We start from the raw sequence: 19,655 nt of genomic DNA, 5'->3' as shown, positions 1-19,655 counted from the left end.
ATAGTGCTTCTTTACTGCGTGACAATGGTTGTAGTTTCGCAGCTGCAAGGGAAAATTCCCATCTCTTAAAGGTGCAGTAGGTAAGACTTATAAAACTAACTTTCTGTCATATTTGCTGAAACTGATCCTATGTTCGAGTAGAACTACATGAAGCAGGTAATTTAAAAAAATCTGGCTCCTCTGGCACCACCTACAGCCTGTAGTGCCATTTGCAAAAATCCACAGCTCCCTGTTCAGATGCACCAATCAGGGGCCAGGGGGCGGTGTCTAACTGCATGTCAATCACTGCTCATGCACACGCATTCATTCTCCCTTGTGGGAGGAGGGTCTTAGGAGAACGTTTTGGGCTTTAGCAGAAACGGGGGAGGGACTGAGAAGTTGTCGATGTTCAAATGTCCTGGATCTTCACAATCCTACCTACAGCACATTTAAAACTCACATTTTTAAATGTGAAATTGCAAACAAACGCTCAAAACGCATCAATCGAGGGAATTTTTCAAGGATACATTGAATTATTGTGTTAAGGCTACTTTTCAAAGGAGAAAAAAAATCCTCTCCTAAGTATATTGAGTCAATCAAAATCAAAATAAATACTGTGGTGTCATATCCTTCAAAAAAGTTATGCCAAACATAAGGTTTTCATGTGTTGCTTTTTCCTGGGGGAAGTGTGAAGCTTTTTATTAAAAAAAAGTCATTAAATCAGAAGTTGTTTTTAGTGCTCTGTCACGTAATGAGTCGCTTAAGGTGACCTAAGTGCCATGGGCGTCAGTTTGGCTTGAAATGTGCTGGGGACAGAGATGCATTCGGAAGTACATTTCCAGAAGTGCTGGGTACAATGACGCATTCATTTTTTTTTTTCTCTTTCGCGCAGGTCATGTTTTGAAAGACACTGTCCTGTAGCTTACTAATGAATAAAAACGTGGTTTAATGTACGTAAACAATGATCAATGATCACCAAATTTCTCTGTCATATTGCTCCTCATAACCACTGAAAACTGTCAAAAAATCAAACCCAAAGTCCAATTATTATGGACATTATCTGACATTAAGCGTTTCTGCTTCACATTTTCAGCAGGGCAGCGGAGCGGCTGTGGGTTGACTCCCCACGGTTCTCATGGGGTTTATAAGTCCAAACGTGAAAAAGCTTAACGTGGTTTAATGTACCTTAACATCGATCAACCATCACCAAATTTCTGGTTCAATTTTTTTTTACAGTTTTCAGTGGTTATGAGGAACAATATGAGAGAGAAATTTGGTAATCATTGATCATTGTCTAGGTACAAGCTTTTTCCTCGCCATAGGTGCCAATGAAGAAGACAACGCTAATGTGAGATAACTTATATAATCGTTGGATTTTGGTTTAGTTCTTTTGACAGGCTTAAGTATTCATTACAAGATATGGCCATGAGAAATTTGGTGATCATTGATCATTGTTTAGGTACATTAAACCACGTTAAGTTTTTTTATGTTAAGCAGAATGTCCCGACAGGCAGCGTTGTGAACAGGGAAGCGTGCAGCCAGCGCAGCAGCAGAGCGGCTGTGTCTGTGCCTGCCCTATGGGGATAGAGATTGTGATTGATTTTTAGGCATCTGTCGCTCAAGAATTGTATGTGTTATGAACTTTTTTTTTAACTAAATTGAGCTCGAGGTTTTCAAAAAAAGTGGTGGGTACAAAATGACTCATGACGAAATCTGGTAGGTACGCGTCCCCACCGAAATCGACGCCTATGCTGAGTGCTGCTTTAAGCAGGGAACTTGGACCACGAAATGGTGATTTGAAGCTGGTATTGTTTGGATATAACACACTTAGAGAGGAGAAACTAAAGGTCAGTGAGCATTATGGAGAATGCTATGTAGAAATTTTACTGAGAGATTTTGCTTCAATTGAAGGGTTGAAAAATGAAGTAAAATGAGTGGTGTTACATTTGAAGTTTTATGGGATTATTAATGAAAGAATGAACATGTCAACATTTTTCCGACTGCTTTTGTAGCAACAGTTTATCCTCACTCTATCTCTTTCTTTTATTTATTTAATCACATCAGTCAGCAAAATGCGCACCTGAGTCTTTCCTGACACGCAGACATTCATCAAGGCCATGTGTAGAAACCAATTCTGTCAGCTGTCAAGGCTAACTGCCCAGAGAGTTGTCCAGGCCCGTCGATGGTATCACAGGCTCTAGGGAGAGAGCCAGATAAAGGCAGGTTGTGAAGGTTGCACAACAAAAGGATGAATGAAGTGCCACTGAAATGAGCTGACTGTATAAAATAGAGAAAATGGCTGTCAATCTCCAGATGGTATTTAAACCCTCTGAAATCTGAACAACTTCAAAGGATTTTTTTCTCTTATGAGTGTTGCTTTGTTGTTAACCCACCCATCACTCACTCACACACACATACAGACGCCTTTTTACTACTATAGAGGATGAATTAAGCAGGTTCAGTATCGCCACTTCTCCCCATCTGTAATAAGAATGGGAAGCAGTCTGGCTTTTATGGACTTTCACATACATTTGCATTTCAGGGTTTGTGGGCACACATCCACAGACATAAATGTACATACACTCACACATGGCACACTTACTCTCTCCATCTTCTCCACTCACACACAAACACAAATAAATATCCACTCCCTTGTTGCACCCAACAGGAGTCTCATTGGAGTGTGCCTGTCTGAGGATCAGTGCTAATGGCTAAAGCTTATTCCTTCACAAACCCTCTCTCTCTTCTCCCTGTTTCTTCTGCTTTACGTCTGCAACATAAAGCCATTAGCGGAGTAGGAGAAGCTGTAACAGCTAAAACCTGTTATGGTTGTGTATGTTTCTGTTTCCTGTTTTATTTTGTTAGTCTGGTTTTCTGTCTTGTCTTGTTTTACTTCCTGTCTTTTGGTTTTCCCGCCTTTGTGATTGTCTGATGTCTTTCACCTGTTTCCCAGCCCTTGTGTCACCTGCCTCTTGTTAACTCGTTACCCTGTGTATTTAGTCTTTGTGTTGCCCTTGACTTGTGTCAGATCATTGTATTGTACTGTGTAGGGTGGTTGTGGAGTCTACTCTGTTGTCTCTGTGTTTCTGTTTCTGGATTTTGTATGTTAGTCTACCTGTGTTTTCCTCGGTATTCCTGTTCCCTGCTATTCCTGTTTTTGGGATTCTTCCTGTTCCTGTTTTTGTATTTTGCCTGCTATCTTCAGGACTCCTTTTGTTGTAAGGATTTTCATTATAAAACATTCAACCTCAATTATGCCTGCTGTCTCTGCTCTTGGGTGCTACATTCTCTGATTCCGCGACAGAAAACCAGACTACCAAAATAAAACAGGAATCAGAAACATACACAACCATAACAAAACCGTGAGATTGGGAGCAGTGCTGACACTGCTGGTTTCAGCCTTGTTGCGCTTTCATCGCAAGGGATAATTGACAGGTTTTCTCAACACCTGGCCCACTGTTTTGTAAGATAATAGTGAAAAATAATACAGTAACAATGTTGAGTGACTGGTTTATGGTTTGAAAGAGTTATTCGAAGGGAGCTCTGGCGGTTCAGTCATATGCTGGGCTGTGTTTTCTCAACCGACAGATTTGAAATCCTAGTTCAAGCTGTCACATCTCTGCCTTGTCTGAATTTAGAACTCAGCAATTTCCCTTAACATGAAAAACATTTTGAAGGCTGGCAAAAACTCCCTGTGTATTTCAAAGCAATCCTCTTAGTACATTTACTGCTGAATAGTAAGATAGATTGAGAGCATCAGGAACAAACAAATGTTGCTGACCTCTATTTCACCTGCACACAAAAATAGAATGAAAAAGATGAAAGCGGCTATAATAGATATTTTTTTTATAATAACAATGTATCAAATAATGTAATAAATGTGAAAGGGGTCAGCAATGTGGTGGAGAGACAATATGCAGCATCCCAAGACTTTATGTTGAAGTCTGTTTGTTGTTTTGATGTCCGGCCCGTAACTTATTGTTACTGCTTTGGTTCACTCTTATAGCGTCATTTTGAACTCCACTGTACACGACCTACTCAGCACCAAACAGCAGACAGACACAGTAAGTATTTATAGTATTAGCATTAAGCAGCCTAAGAGCCATAAACTTACATAATATTTCCCTCAGGACTTTGTAGAGACCAAAAACGGAGCAAAAAGTGAGTTGATACTTCCATTTGCCAGGTGGCCCGAAACACGACTCTAAATCACTGATAATGTTACTCCTTAACTGCTGGATATGTTAATAAGCAACAGTTTCAGTTCACCATACCAACTTAAAAGGTGACAATATGTCAATGTTGTGTTCACCTTGTTTCCCCTGCACCCAAGTGGCAAACAAATAAATAAATAAATCAGTTTTTGCGGGCTAATAGATTTTTCTTTTGTTTTATAAAATGCTGGATGAAATTCCTTCCCAGGACAATCGACTGTGGCATTATTTTTTTCTTTCTAACGTTTCCTCAAGGCTTCATTTCTGTGTGTGTGGGTGTGTGTGTGTGTGTGTGTGTGTGAGAGAACCTTTAATGATCTTACCTTAGAACATGGCTCAGATTGAATTACACAGCCACAGTATGCAAGCAGGAACACAGTACCTCCAAAAATTCACAATTGTTTACAAAGCAAAAATTAATTCTAAGTATTCAGAGTAAAAAATAAATCATGCCCTCTAAAGAAAAGTTACATAAGGTTGCCGGATTCTCTCTTATGCAACTTTGCTGAATTTGTAATAAAGTTTGCTCTGGTGTGAAAGTACAAAACAAAGTCTATCTTTTGTCCTCCAGAGCAACAAAGGCAGCAGTTTTTTATTCATGCAATTTATTTATTTGATATTTAGTTGGACCTTTAATTATGGTAACCTTGCAATATCTCCATGCACTTCAAAGCATTTATACATGAGAATTAATTCAGTCAGGCCGTGCACAAACAGGGTTTTGGTTTAAGCTTTGTTGACTTTTTACTTAAAGGTCCTATGACATGCTGCTTTTTGGATGCTTTTATATAGGCCTTAGTGGTCCCCTAATACTGTATCTGAAGTCTCTTTTATATAGGCCTTAGTGGTCCCCTAATACTGTATCTGAAGTCTCTTTTATATAGGCCTTAGTGGTCCCCTAATACTGTATCTGAAGTCTCTTTTATATAGGCCTTAGTGGTCCCCTAATACTGTATCTGAAGTCTCTTTTATATAGGCCTTAGTGGTCCCCTAATACTGTATCTGAAGTCTCTTTCCCGAAATTCAGCCTTGGTGCAGAATTACAGCCACTAGCGCCAGTCCCACAATGAGCTTTACTTAGGATGTGCCGTTTCTGTGTCTGTAGCTTTAAATGCTATTGAGGAGGAGAGAGGGGGGGGCAAGGTGGAGGGTGGGGGTGTGGCCTTGACCAACTGCCATGCTTCGCTTGTTTTCAAGCCATGATGTCTCTCTCTTTCTCATGGGCGGGCCATATTCTCTGGGCGGTCAAAGCAGAGAAAGGGGAGGTAACCTTCCTCCTCATGACGTCATAAGGAGGAGATTTCAGATCGGCCCATCTGAGCTTTCATTTTCTCAAAGGCAGAGCAGGATACCCTGGTCTTGGTTTACACCTATCGCCATTTCTAGCCACTGGGGGACCATAGGCAGGCTAGGGGAACTCACATTAATGTTAAAAAAAAACTTCATAAAGTGAAATGTTCATGCTGGGACCTTTAACGTAGCATTTTATGGTGCTTGAGAGGATTTTTTTTTGAAGATGGTTCAGTCAGTATGCATCTACCCACTCTCTGTAACTAGTTGAAGAGAAGCAAGGGAGTCGAGATATTTGAAACAACTCGGAGGTCCTGAGTTGATTTAATGGTATAGTGCTTAAGTTTGATGCCTCTCACCTGCCTTAAAAAGCTCAGTTTCTTAGAGCTTTTGGCTATAGTCTCTCATGTATGCTGCGCTACCTCAGCTCAGACTCAGACACACATAAAAATTTGCATTATGCATGACACAAGGGATGGGAGGACAGTCATGAATTTCAAAGACCTTAAATCTGCCTGAATATATCTTAGAGTATAAAAATTCTTCTTCAATGTGTCTGAAATTTAATCAGAATCAGAACTGCAATTCAAAAATATGAATTTACTCTTGCCCTAAGATCCTTGTAAGACTGCACATGGTTGTCCATGAAGATATTTATGACGCATGAAACTAAATTTTATATACCTTTTATTTACCTCGACCTCCTGTATTCAGCTTGACACTTTGAAAGATGAGGAATTATGAATAAATGTACTCATCCTTTTATTATTTCATGCTTAATTCTCACTTTATCTACACACTATTTTATTCTGCTTTTCCCTTCCATCTGTCGCTGTCTGAGGGAAAGAGAATAAGGCAAAGAAATTTAGAGAGTAGGCAAAACAAAAACAACAACTTAATCATGCATGTTAAGCTGACTACTGAAATCATTTCACTGTGACTTTATTAGATTTAAATTAAGCCTATTAGTTTGAGGGAAAAAATAGTCTACAGCATCAGACATGATGATAATTGCCCGTAATATTCTTCTACCTGAGTATAAAAATAAGGCTATTCAAGCCATTTAGTGATTGTGTGAATGTTGATTAAGCAGCATTTTGTTATCCGATTCTTCGTACAATTTTCGGTCGCCTACTACTTCTGCAAACTTTCAGCTACAAAAACCATTCAAATATCAAAATGTTCAGCTCTTTAAGGACATTTGTGCTTGTATTCAACTTTTCTCCACCATTTATGCTTGAAATTAAAATATTAAGCTTCATTCTTTTTACATTGAAAGTCAATGGAGCAATCTTTAAATCCTCTCATGTACTTTCACCTACTTCTTTCAAACTTTAAACTATTCACAAAACCTTATTAAGCTATTACAAAATGATTCAACTTTTTGACATCTTTTACAGTTTTTGTTGTATCACTGTTTAAGTTTAGTGCTTCTTTAGGCTTTTTTCTGCGTTTTTAAGAGCTGCTTAGTGTGGATGATGTCACAGCTAACCCAGTATGAGCTGGGTCTTTTTGTGTGGAGTTTACAAGTTCTTCCAGACTTTCTTTGACATACTATACTATGACTTTTTTATCACTTTTTTCGACATACTATACTATGACCATTTTATCACTTTGTTCGACTTACTATACTTTGACTTTATTCAACATACCATGCTATGACTTTTTTCAACATACTATGCCATGACTGTTTTCAACATACTATATTTGGTGGCACAGTGGTTCAGTGGTTGGCACCCCCTCCATCTGAGGTTTGATTTTTGACATACTATACATTGAAATTTTCATGACTTTTTTCCACATACTATACTATGACGATTTTTCGACATACTATACTATGACTTTTTCATGACATACTATTCTATGACTTTTCATGACATACTATACTATGACTTTTTTTCACTTTTTCGACATACTAAACTATGACTTTTCACGACTTTTTTTGTCTTCGATAATGTGAACGATAAATACAACTCCGAACCAGTGTATTATGAGCTTCACAGATAGCTCTGTGAGATAAAGTGCTAGAGATTAAATGAAGATTGGAGGTAGAGGGTTCAATGCATTGACATACTTTCACTTCTTTTTCGACATACAATACCATCACTTTTTTCCGACATACTAAACTGTGACTTTTTTGACTTTTTTTCGACATGCTATACTATGACTTTTTGAGACTTTTTAGACAAACTATACTTTGCCTTTTTCTGACTTTTTTTTTCAACATACTATACTGTGACTTGTTGTGATATACTACACTATGACTTTATTTCACTTTTTCGACATATGACTTTTTCACTACTTTTTTTGTCTTTAGTAATGTGAACGTTTAATACAACTCCGAACCGGAAAATTGAGAGCTTCCAAATAGCTCAGTGAGATAGGCTGCTAGAGATAAAATGAAGATTGACTTTTCAGTCCCTCCAGGATTTCGCGATGTCGCGATCGCGCCAATTCACGCAAATTCAACCAATCACCGCGAATTTGGTGCGACTCGCAATTTTGACCAATCACTGCAACTTTTCCACACATTTGACCAATAACCTGCTGTTTCCCGCGACTTCAACCAATCACAGCAGTCCCACGTGCACTCTGAGAGCCAATGACCAATCGGGAGTGAGAACGGGTTGATCATTTCCTTGTTTTTGATATGAAGACGAGACGTGTGTGTGACTCATTTACCAACAAAACGTACAGCGAAAGACCGTGCAAAACATTTCAGACCGTCCAATACATTTCAACATCAATGTAGACTTTAACGATTTAAAAGTCGCTGAAGTTGCTGCCGTTTCCATCCTGGCTGTCGGCTCTCTGCAGCGGGTGGGGCTTGCACACACACAAACACACACACAGACACACACACAAACAACACACACACACACACGGTGGATGCAGGAGAAAAAGGAGATGAGACGACACGATGACCTAAATTGAGGACAGCTATGCTCGTTATTGTAAGTGCAATGATAAGTTAAAGTCAGTACTTTCTCAAACCGTATGAATGTGTGTCCCAGGCCAGCATAGGAAAATAACTAACAATGTAAAAATCAACAAGCCACTGACAGATATGTTCAAATTTGATTGATTCAATAAATTATTATTTTTTGTCTTAAATCCACCAGCCATTTTCATATTATACCAACATTTACAGCATCCTGAGCCTTTTTGGTAAGGTTCCTAGGAAAACTCAGCCCAGAGTAAATTTATTAGTGAGATAAGCAGCTAAAAATGAAATGAAGATTGGATGCTGAGGGCTCAATTCTCAAACATACTTTGAAGTTTTTTTTAAACTTTTTTTCAACATACTATACCATCACATTTTCTTCCGACAAAGTATACTTTGACTTTTTTATGACTTTTTTTTGACATACTATAGTATGATTATTTTATGATTTTTTTGACATACTATACTATGCCTTTTTTCAATATACTATACATTGACTTTTTGACATACTTTACTATGACTTTTTTATGACTTTTTTTCGACATACCACACTGACTTTTTTCGTCATACTATACTATAACTTTTTTATGACTTTTTTTGCTATACTATAATATGACATGTTTATGACTTTTTTCGACATATTATACTATGACTTTTTTTCAACATACTAAACCATGACTTTTACACAACTCCGAACCAGTCCATTGTGGGCTTCATGAATAGCTCAGTGAGATAAGCTGCTAGAGCTAAAGTAAAGATTGGAGGTTGAGGGTTCAATTTTTCAATATACTTTGACTTTTTTTACGACATACTTTCATCACTTTTTTGACATATGACTTATTCTTTCGACTTACTATGCTAAGACTTTTTTCGACATACTATGCTATGGCTTTTTCTTTCCACATACTATACTAAAACTTTTGTATTACTTTTTCAACATACAATACTATGAATTTGTATGATTTTTTTTCGACATACTATACCATGACTTTTTTATGACTTTTTTCCACATACTATACTTTGACTTTTTTCGACATTTTCACAACTTTGTTTGTCTTCAGTAATGTGAACGATAACTACAACTCCAAACCAGTGCATTGTGTGCTTCACAAATAGTTCAGTGAGACAAACTGCTAAAGAAAAAATGAATATTGAAGGTTCAATTCTTTGACATACTATGACTTACTCTACTTTGCCTTTTTATGACATTTTTTGATATACTATGCTATGACTTTTTTTTCCGACATACAATACTAAGACTTTTTTATGACTTTTATATGACATACTATACCATAACTTTTTTATTACTTTTTTCAACATACTATACTATAACTTTTTTATGACTTTTTTTTGACATACTATATATACTATGACTTTTTTAAGACTATTTCAACATACTATACTATGACTTTTTTCGACATACTATACTATGACTTTTTTTTCCATATACTATACTATGAATTTGTATGCTTTTTTCGACATACAATACTATGACTTTTTTTCTTCATACTATACTATGACTTTTTTCAACATACTATAACTTTTTTTTCAACATACTATTTTTCATCATACTATACTGTTGCAGCATCAAGGGATAGGAGGATAAGTACAAGACACGGATAAACAAACAATAAATAAATATAAGTAAAGACAATAAATAATAAAATAGTAAAATGTATTTACAGTATTGCACAGTCACATCTTTATTGCACGGTTTATCAGTCTTCGTGTGTGTGGTTTGTCCATGTGGTCTACTGGGAGCAGTGCTGATTGTAGAGTCTGACAGCAGCAGGCAGGAAAGATCTGTCTCTCCGTGACGCAGCGCAGGTGCAGAAGCCTGTCACTGAAGGAGCTGTTCAGTGCTGACAGAGTGTCCTGCATGGGGTGGGAGGAGTTGTCCATGGAGGATAATTTAGCCACTATCCTCCTTTCTCCCACCACCTCCACAGCGTCAAGGGGGCAACCAAGAACAGAGCTGGCCTTCTTAATAAATCTTTCATGTCTTTTCCTGTCTGCCACCGCAATGCCACTGCCCCAGCAGACCACTCCTTGGAGAATGGTTGATGCCACCACAGAGTCATAAAATGTCTTCAGGAGTGCCCCCTGCACCCCAAAAGACCTGAGTCTCCTCAGCAGATACAGTCTGCTCTGGCCTTTTTGGTAAAGTGCTGTGGTGTTGTCAGTCCAGTCGTTTATTGTTCAGGTGAACACCCAGGCTTAATGATTTAACCATATTGATGTCTGTGCCAGAAAGCTCACCGGCAGAGAAGGAGAGTGTTTGCTCATGTGGAAACCCACCACCAGCTCCTTGGTTTTCCCAGCATTGATCTGGAGGTGGTTCTGTTGGCACCAGTTGGCAACACGGACTTTCAACTCCCTCCAAAGATTTTCTATGGGGTTGAGATCTGGAGACTGGCTAGGCCACTCCAGGACCTTGAAATGCTTCTTACGAAGCCACTCCTTCATTGGCCGGGCGGTGTGTTTGGGATCATTGTCATGCTGAAAGACCCAGCCACGTTTCATCTTCAATGCCCTTGCTGATGGAAGGAGGTTTTCACTCAAACTCTCACGATACATGGCCCCATTCATTCTTTCCTTTACACGGATCAGTCGTCCTGGTCCCTTTGCAGAAAAACAGCCCCAAAGCATGATGTTTCCACCCCCATGCTTCACAGTAGGTATGGTGTTCTTTGGATGCAACTCAGCATTCTTTCCCCTCCAAACATGACGAGTTTTTACCAAAAAGTTCTATTTTGGTTTCATCTGACCATATGACATTCTCCCAATCCTCTTCTGGATCATCCAAATGCTCTCTAGCAAACTCCAGATGGGCCTGGACATGTACTGGCTTAAGCAGGGGGACACGTCTGGCACTGCAGGATTTGAGTCCCTGGCGGCGTAGTGTGTTACTGATGGTAGCCTTTGTTACTTTGGTCCCAGCTCTCTGCAGGTCATTTACTAGGTCCCCCCGTGTGGTTCTGGGATTTTTGCTCACCGTTCTTGTGATCATTTTGCCCCCCCGGGGTGAGATCTTGCGTGGAGCCCCGGATTAGGGAGATTATTAGTGGTCTTCTATGTCTTCCATTTTCTCATAATTTCTCCCACAGTTGATTTCTTCACACCAAGCTGCTTACCTATTGCAGATTCAGTCTTCCCAGCCTGGTGCAGGTCTACAATTTTGTTTCTGGTGTCCTTTGACAGCTCTTTGGTCTTGGCCATAGTGGAGTTTGGAGTGTGACTGTTTGAGGTTGTGGACAGGTGTCTTTTATACTGATAACAAGTTCAAACAGGTGCCATTAATACAGGTAACAAGTGGAGGACAGAGGAGCCTCTTAAAGAAGAAGTTACAGGTCTGTGAGAGCCAGAAATCTTGCTTGTTTGTAGGTGACCACATACTTATTTTCCCGAGGAATTTGCAAATAAATTCATTAAAAATCCTACATTGTGATTTTCTGGATTTTTTTTCCTCATTTTGTCTCTCATAGTACCTATAATGAAAATTACAGGCCTCTCTCATCTTTTTAAGTGGGAGAACTTGCACAATTGGTGGCTGACTAAATACTTTTTTGCCCCACTGTACCATACTATGACTTTTTTTTCAACATTCTATTCTATGACTTTTTTCGACATACTCTACTATGACTTTATCATCACTTTTTTCAACTTATTATACTATGACTTTTTTTAATTTTTTTCGACATACTACACTATGACTTTTTTCGACATACCTATACTATGACTTTTTGACATGCTATCCTATGACTTTTCTTTTCAAAGAAAACTTGAACATTTTCACTATGACTTTCTTCAACATCATCTTCGACAGTTTTCAACATACTATACTTTGACCTTTTATGATTTTTTTTTGACATTCTATAGTGTGATTTTTTTCGACATACACTTTTTTATGACTTGTTTTTGACATACTTTACTACTTTTTTAAGACTTTTTCAACATACTATACTATGACTTTTTTAAGACTATTTCGGAAATCCATCACCAGCTCCTTGGTTTTCCCAGCATTGATCTGGAGCTGGTTCCATTGGCACCAGTCCACAAAGTCTCGGTTAAGTACTCTGTACTCCCTGTCGTCCCCATCTGCGACATACTTTACTATGACTTTCTTAAGACTATTTCGATATACTATACGACTTTTTTCGATATACTATACTATGATGTTTTTAAGACTTTTTCGACATACTATACTATGACTTTTTTTGACATACTATACTATGACTTTTTATGACATACTGAACTATGACTTTTCACAACTTTGTTTGTCTTCAGTAATGTGAACAATAAATACAACTCCAAACCAGTGCATTGTGGGCTTCACAAATAGTTCAATGAGATAAACTGCTAAAGATAAAATGAATATTGAAGGTTCAATTCTTTGACATACTATGACTTACTCTACTTTGCCTTTTTATGACATTTTTTGACATACTATGCTATGACTTTTTTTTCCGACATACAATACTAAGACTTTTTTATGACTTTTATTTGACATACTATACCATCACTTTTTTATGATTTTTTTCGAAACACTATACTATGACTTTTTTCCGACATACTGTACTTTCTTTTTTGACAAACTATACTATGACTTTTTTATGACATTTTTCAACATACTATATATACTATGACTTTTTTTCGACATACTATACTATGACTTTTTTTCCGATATACTATACTATGAATTTGTATGCTTTTTTCGACATACAATACTATGACTTTTTTCAACATACTATAACTTTTTTTTCGACATACTATTTTTCATCATACCATATTTAAGATTCAAAATTCTTTATTAATCCACCATTGGGAAATTCACACTGTTGCAGCATCAAGGGATAGGAGGAAATGTACAAGACACGGATAAACAAACAATAAATAAATATAAGTAAAGAGAATAAATAATAAAATAGTTTCGACATACTCTACTATGACTTTATCATCACTTTTTTCGACTTAGTATACTATGACTTTTTTTTAATTTTTTCCGACATACTACACTATGACTCTTTTCGACATACTATACTTTGACTTTTTCCGATATAGTATTATATGACTTTTATATGACTTTTGTCAACATACCTATACTATGACTTTTTGACATGCTATTCTATGACTTTTCTTTTCAAAAAAATTTCACTTTTGTTTAATACATTATTGGTATTATTCAACATTTCAATACAATCCATACTAATTAAAGGTGCTGTAGGTAGGATTGTGAAGATCCAGGACTTAAAAAATTGGAACATCAACAACATCTCAGACCTTCCCCTCTTTCCGCTAAAGCCTAAAATGGTAGGGGAGAGCTGTGCACGATAGATCGCGTGTGAAGAGGGGGTCAGGGGAGGAAACCTATCTGCAGCTTGTGCGGGGGAGAAGGGGGAGGGGAGGACGCTATGATATGTGTGTCCCTGAGCAGTGATTGACACGCAGTTAGACACCCCCTTGGACCTGATTGGTGTATCTGAACAGGGAGCGGTGGATTTTTGCAAATCGCACTACAGGCTGTATGTGGTGCTAGAGGAGCCAGATTTTTTTAATTACCTGCTTCATGTACAGTAGTTCTATTTAAACATAGGGTCAGTTTCAGGAAATATGACAGAAAGTTAGTTTTATAAGGCTTACCTAATGCATCTTTAAATCCCACTTTTCCAACTATTCTCACTACTTCACATTCTTCTTACGCAATTATGCCAGCCATCCATTTTAGCTTTAGCAATTTAGCTTTTCAGATTTACAAGCATTTTCTGCAGGAAATGCATTTTCTAGTTAAACTCAAGATTCAGTTCCAAGACAGAATCAAGGTTTCTTGCTACATTTACTGTCTTCACCATGGCTATTTATATGCATTCTTTGGATGTAAGAAATTAAAACTGTGAGGTGAAAACTCTGGTCCTTGCAACATGCAGTATAGTATTTTAGAGGTGCTAATTTAGGCTACTTTTCTATGTATGTTTTTTCTGGCTTGTGTGCTGCATGTGTGCATTAGTACCTCTGCGGACTTGTTTCTTTGGTGCGTATGTGTGTGCGCGCACGTGCATGTGTGCGTGTGTATAGAGTCCATTTACGTATGTGTTTCTATGTTAAGCCCATCTCCCTCCCCAGGTTCATGTGAGGAGAGTTCCTATGAGCCTTTGTCTCCTATCTCCACAATCTCATATTTATCATTGCAATTAGGTGCTCTGCTGAGCGTGTAGGCCCACACTGGGCAAGCATTTCTCATCCACTAGAGAGCCTGTCTGCCCTGTCTACATAAAAAAGCCTGCTGTGTGTGTGTAAGAGAGAAACAGAAAGAAAAAGACTCGGCCGTCTTTGCTGCAAATGGAGTTTTGAGCTCCCGTCGGTTGTCAAGTGCTTGCCTTTTGTTGCAGCCTGGATCAAGAAGCCACCATGCCTTCCTTTGTAGAAAATGTTGTCTTTTGTCTTTGCTGTGTCTGTACTCGTATACAGTGACGATATCGCCATCAGACAGACCTAGCTTAGAGGGCAAAAGAAAGACAGGAAAGAGAGAGACAGAAGCAGAGAAACAACGCTGCAGACAAAAGAATACAAAGAACAGGTGGATAGATGAATGAGGTTGAAACAAAATGGACAATGCACAGGAGAAAGGTGCCAAAAACATTTAGGAAAGCAACAGTGAGAGTGTGTCGCAAACTCCAATGGCGGATGTAAAAATGTCCATATTTAGCTTTTGAACATATGTTGTAGATCCGCGGGAGCCCGGGAAGTGAAACTGAAGCCAACACTACGTGCACAGGATGTATCCATAGTGAAATTACACTGCACCGTCTGCATTGACAAAGACAGAGAGAGAGTTAAGGGTATAGAGGGTAAAAAAGTGGATCAGGGAAGAGAGCAAAGAGGAGAAAGGTTGAGAGGGATGGGAGTAAAGAAAAAGTGAAGCTGAGAGGTGAGGAAAGAAATAGTGAAGGATATAATCAGACATGATTCAGAGGAGACTTTTAGGAAAAAGGATAGGAGAAATGAAAGATAGGTAAGAGAGAGTGCCGGTTCACAGATCACAAAATCTTGGATGCCTAATTGCATAACAACACATACACACACACACACACACACACACATTTTGGATCAATCTTGTATCGCTTAAATGACTTTAACTTTTTTTATATTTTTTATATGAACATGGAAACTGGTTTTGCTTGCTGTAATAATTCCTTTTGTCCAGACTGGCTGTGCGGAGATCCCTTTATAATGCACTTTCAATGCAAGTGAAATCCACACTCTGTATTACTGTTTAATGCATTTTTGCAGTACAACACGTGTAGATTTTACCCATCACTTACTTGAATTAGGAAGAGATTTCTCAATAGTCAGTATGAGCAGGAGGAATGATAACAGCAAGCAAAACCTGTTTTCGTGTTCTTATGAGTACATGATTATAGTTTTGAGACATACTTAAGAACGGACTTTGGAAAAGTGTATGCATGCATGCTTGCGTGTTATTTAGTCTAGTCTTAGTTTAGAGTGAAGGGGTGACCTGTCGCTAAGCCCCGTCCCCCACCGTTACCATGAGAAACTCGGACAAACAAACCAGACTTGATTAGAAAAACATATGGAAAATGAAAGCTGACAGAATATCAAAGCAGGCTTTGGAGACGTTTTGGGCGAAAAAGGATTTCATTTCATCCAGAAGCAATCAAAAGGGACTTAATTATGCTATGGAGGGGTATATTCAAAACTTTAAAATACATTCAGAAGGTGACAAGCTTAAACTGGAGGTGAGAATATACGGAGCTAACGTTTATGTAATTTCTTTTTACGTTAGCCGCGATTTGTTAACGTTACCGATAGGAGGGTACAAACTACTTTTTGTGACAAAGTGATGAGTATATTAAAAGTTGTCTTACCTTTGAACAAATGTAGACGTCCTTGTTAATTGTGTTGACGTTAAGTTGATATTCTGGCCTGCCACACAGTCTGATCCACAGTAAACATTTCTTCTTGTCCCGTTTCGGCTTGGGGAAAGGGATGAAATATAACCCAGTTTCTAGCCTCTCAGGGTACCGGCTATTGGTCTTACACGTCCCCCATGCACATTGTTTGACCATTGTTATTCGTTGGGGTTTTTGAGACAAATAAACGTAATAAATCCAGCATTCATTTCTAATTTTATGCCTCCTCCCTGTTGTTTCTTATGGAGTTGTCCGAGCTGATGCTGTGTTCCAGGCAACCCGTTATCCGTGTTTTCACAACCTTCTACCCATGAAAGTGCCCTGGAATGGCAGTCAAACCCGTAACTTACTACCCGTGAACTCGTAACAGATCGTTGTACTCCCAGTTACAGTTTGTGACGTCTCACACACACATATAACAACAATGGCGACCCCCTGTTGATGCTGTACAGACGCCGGTGATTAGCTTCTAACGTGACTAGCTAACGTTAACGTTAGGTAGCCTAACCTGAACCCTGGAACGCTACCAAGTTGTGAGGCGTGACTTGAAGTCGTAACTTATGAGCTAAAATTTGTGTCAGAAACGCAGCATGATGTCTCGTTGAGGCTGGTCATTGGCTTATTTGCGTTCCAAGAGCGTCGCTTAGCGATGTCTGTGGCTTTGATGCTCATGTGGAGACAAGGGAGATGGCGTGAGGGCAGATACTAATAGGCAGGGAGATAATTTGGTATTGAAGGAAGATCAATGATGGAGATTTGAACATGAGCCTAGCGGGTTTCTTTTTTTCTTGTATTTTCCGTTAATGGTCACATTGTTGGCTTTCTTGTCTTTTCTCGTTATTTTTAGTACATCACAGTACAGTATGTATACATAGGCAGCTCGAGGTATAAGTTCAACTAATTAATGAAAAGTGGTTAGGTTAGAGTATAGCTACCAACATTATGTAATAGAGACACTGAAGAAACCAGAGGAGGAAAGGTCACACAGATTGATAGAAGTTGATAAAAAAAAAATATCTTGCCTCAGTCTCATATCTATGTTCTTGGCTCCATACGGATCAATGAACAGACCTCAGTGTGATCACAGGAACGTCAAGGACAGCAGGCTATATTTGGTTTGCTGGACATAGATGTGAATAGGTCAATAAGGAGCTGGCATTCAATAGAACATGACACAAGTAAAGAGACCAGGGTCCGCTGAGTGTTTATCGGAATTCAAATGACTTCATTTTTACACCGATTTTCTCTCCTTGTACAGGCAGTGCCTACCTGCTCAGTTTCACTTATGGGTGTAAACGAGGTGAAAGTGAAATTAATGTTTAGCCTATTCTTACTGTACCCAATCAAGAACGTTAATATGACATGTTCATGTTCAACCTCATCAAATCATTCAGATTTTAGTGTGGTTCGTCACATCTGGTGTAGACTCCAAGTGATTGCACAGGGCTGGCTGAAAGTGAACCCCAGATCACCTGTTGCAGGGCATGAAAGTTATTCCTGACAAACTTGTAAACTTGTAGCTTGTAACAAAGTGATCAAACTCCATCTGTGAGTCAAGCAGTTTATCTACACAAGAAAAGTGTAGGGGAATCGGTATTTAATGCAACATTAGGTGAGTCAAAAATGTTTACAAAGTAAACAGCAAGTAACAAAAATAATGTCAAAAACACCTGCAACTGTGAGTTTCAGTTAGGATCTCTCATTGTTAGGCGTGATGACAAAAAAGCTATTCAAAGACATATCAAAGACAGATAAAAAAATTAAGATGAGTTTTGGTAAGCCAAGATGATTTGAAAAAGGTTGTGACTGCAGGTAATTACTTTTCTCAAATTGTTTATTTATTGTTGATGTTGATGGATTTAACATATAATAAAGCCAATATGACTTCTGGTAGAAAAGATAAATAAGCCTGTGACAAATGTGCTACTGCCACACAATAAAGCTTGCTTTACTTTAATTTAAATTCATTACACTCCAAGTAAAATCCAATTTGGCATTCCAAATGGGCTCATTCTTATTTAGGCATGGCACATTGGGTGAAAGATTTGTTTTTGGACAGGTATTTTATTAGAGCATGGTCTCAAGTGACACCGTAGCCTAATTTACTTGGATTAGTTTTACAAGAGCTGGAAATTTGTAGCGTGACCCTATTGTGCTCTCTCAGGAGGGGCTGTATTTTGTTGCAGATCTGTTGTTCTTGTGTATTTCTCCTCCCTGTCTCTTCCACACATATGGTATGCAGTCAACTTAGAAAGAGTGAAGCAGATGTCCACTCGCTGTTTGCCGCTATGTCATGCATCTAACACTACAGCATGCTTTTTAAAGATGACATACCGCCATGTGTTAATATCTTTATAGTGGTTGTATGACCCTGAATTGAGTATGACCCTTTGATTTTCAACAGCAACAAGCAGCCTAATAATTTCCCCCTTTTCAAGACCAGACAGGCGATCCAGCAGTTCACCACTCACCTGCGTGTGATCTTATTATTCTGACAAGGCTCTAGCTGTAATAAGGGAGATATTGTAGTGCAAAAGAATATCTGTTCTGCAGTTCTTATGCTGTGTGGCCCGCTCCCCCAGTCATCTAATCTTTTACATGAATACCCAGATTAAGCATGAATCAATACCACCTTGTTTTAACAGACATGAACATGCTATGTTATGTTTAGCAGGAAGATAACTTTTGAGCTACGCAACCTTCAGGAAATTAAATTAAACAATAAACAAAAATGGAATGTATTAAATTAGTTGTGTCACTGGATTTAAGTATTGTAATGTCAGACAACATTTTTGCTATTAGCTTCAATTCTGAGATGCATCCAGTGAGAATCACTTATAACCTAATAGAAATGTGTCAGAGCAATCAGCAGGGAGTACTTAGATCAAAACACGACTCGCAAAACATTTTCAAAGCCCTGTGATTAGTGTTTGTGTGGAGTGTTCATCTTGATGTCTGAGTGATATTTATATATATTGACATAAAAGATGTTGTTCTTGTGCCAAAGTGCCTGATAGACTTAAACCCAATGTGAACAAAATGTTATCTGGATCTGTAAAACATGTTTGAGTATGAATGTATATTTGTAGAGCTGCACAGTGGACCTGCCCCTCGTTTTGAGGTGAGAGTCAGGTGTTGTCAGTCCACACTCACTGTATTTTCCATTTCAGTGCACATCAGTGCAAATGTCAGTACTCATTGACATCATTCCCCAAAAACACAAACACACGCACTTGGACATAACAGACTTGCAACTCCCATGTATGCACACCCACGGACACAAATTCTCCAATTCACATA

This window comes from Sander vitreus, chromosome 15 (assembly GCF_031162955.1).
Source record: "Sander vitreus isolate 19-12246 chromosome 15, sanVit1, whole genome shotgun sequence".
In the NCBI taxonomy this organism is placed as follows: domain Eukaryota; kingdom Metazoa; phylum Chordata; class Actinopteri; order Perciformes; family Percidae; genus Sander; species Sander vitreus.
The sequence above is the reverse complement of the archived record's forward strand: the minus strand, read 5'-3'. Positions refer to the sequence as shown.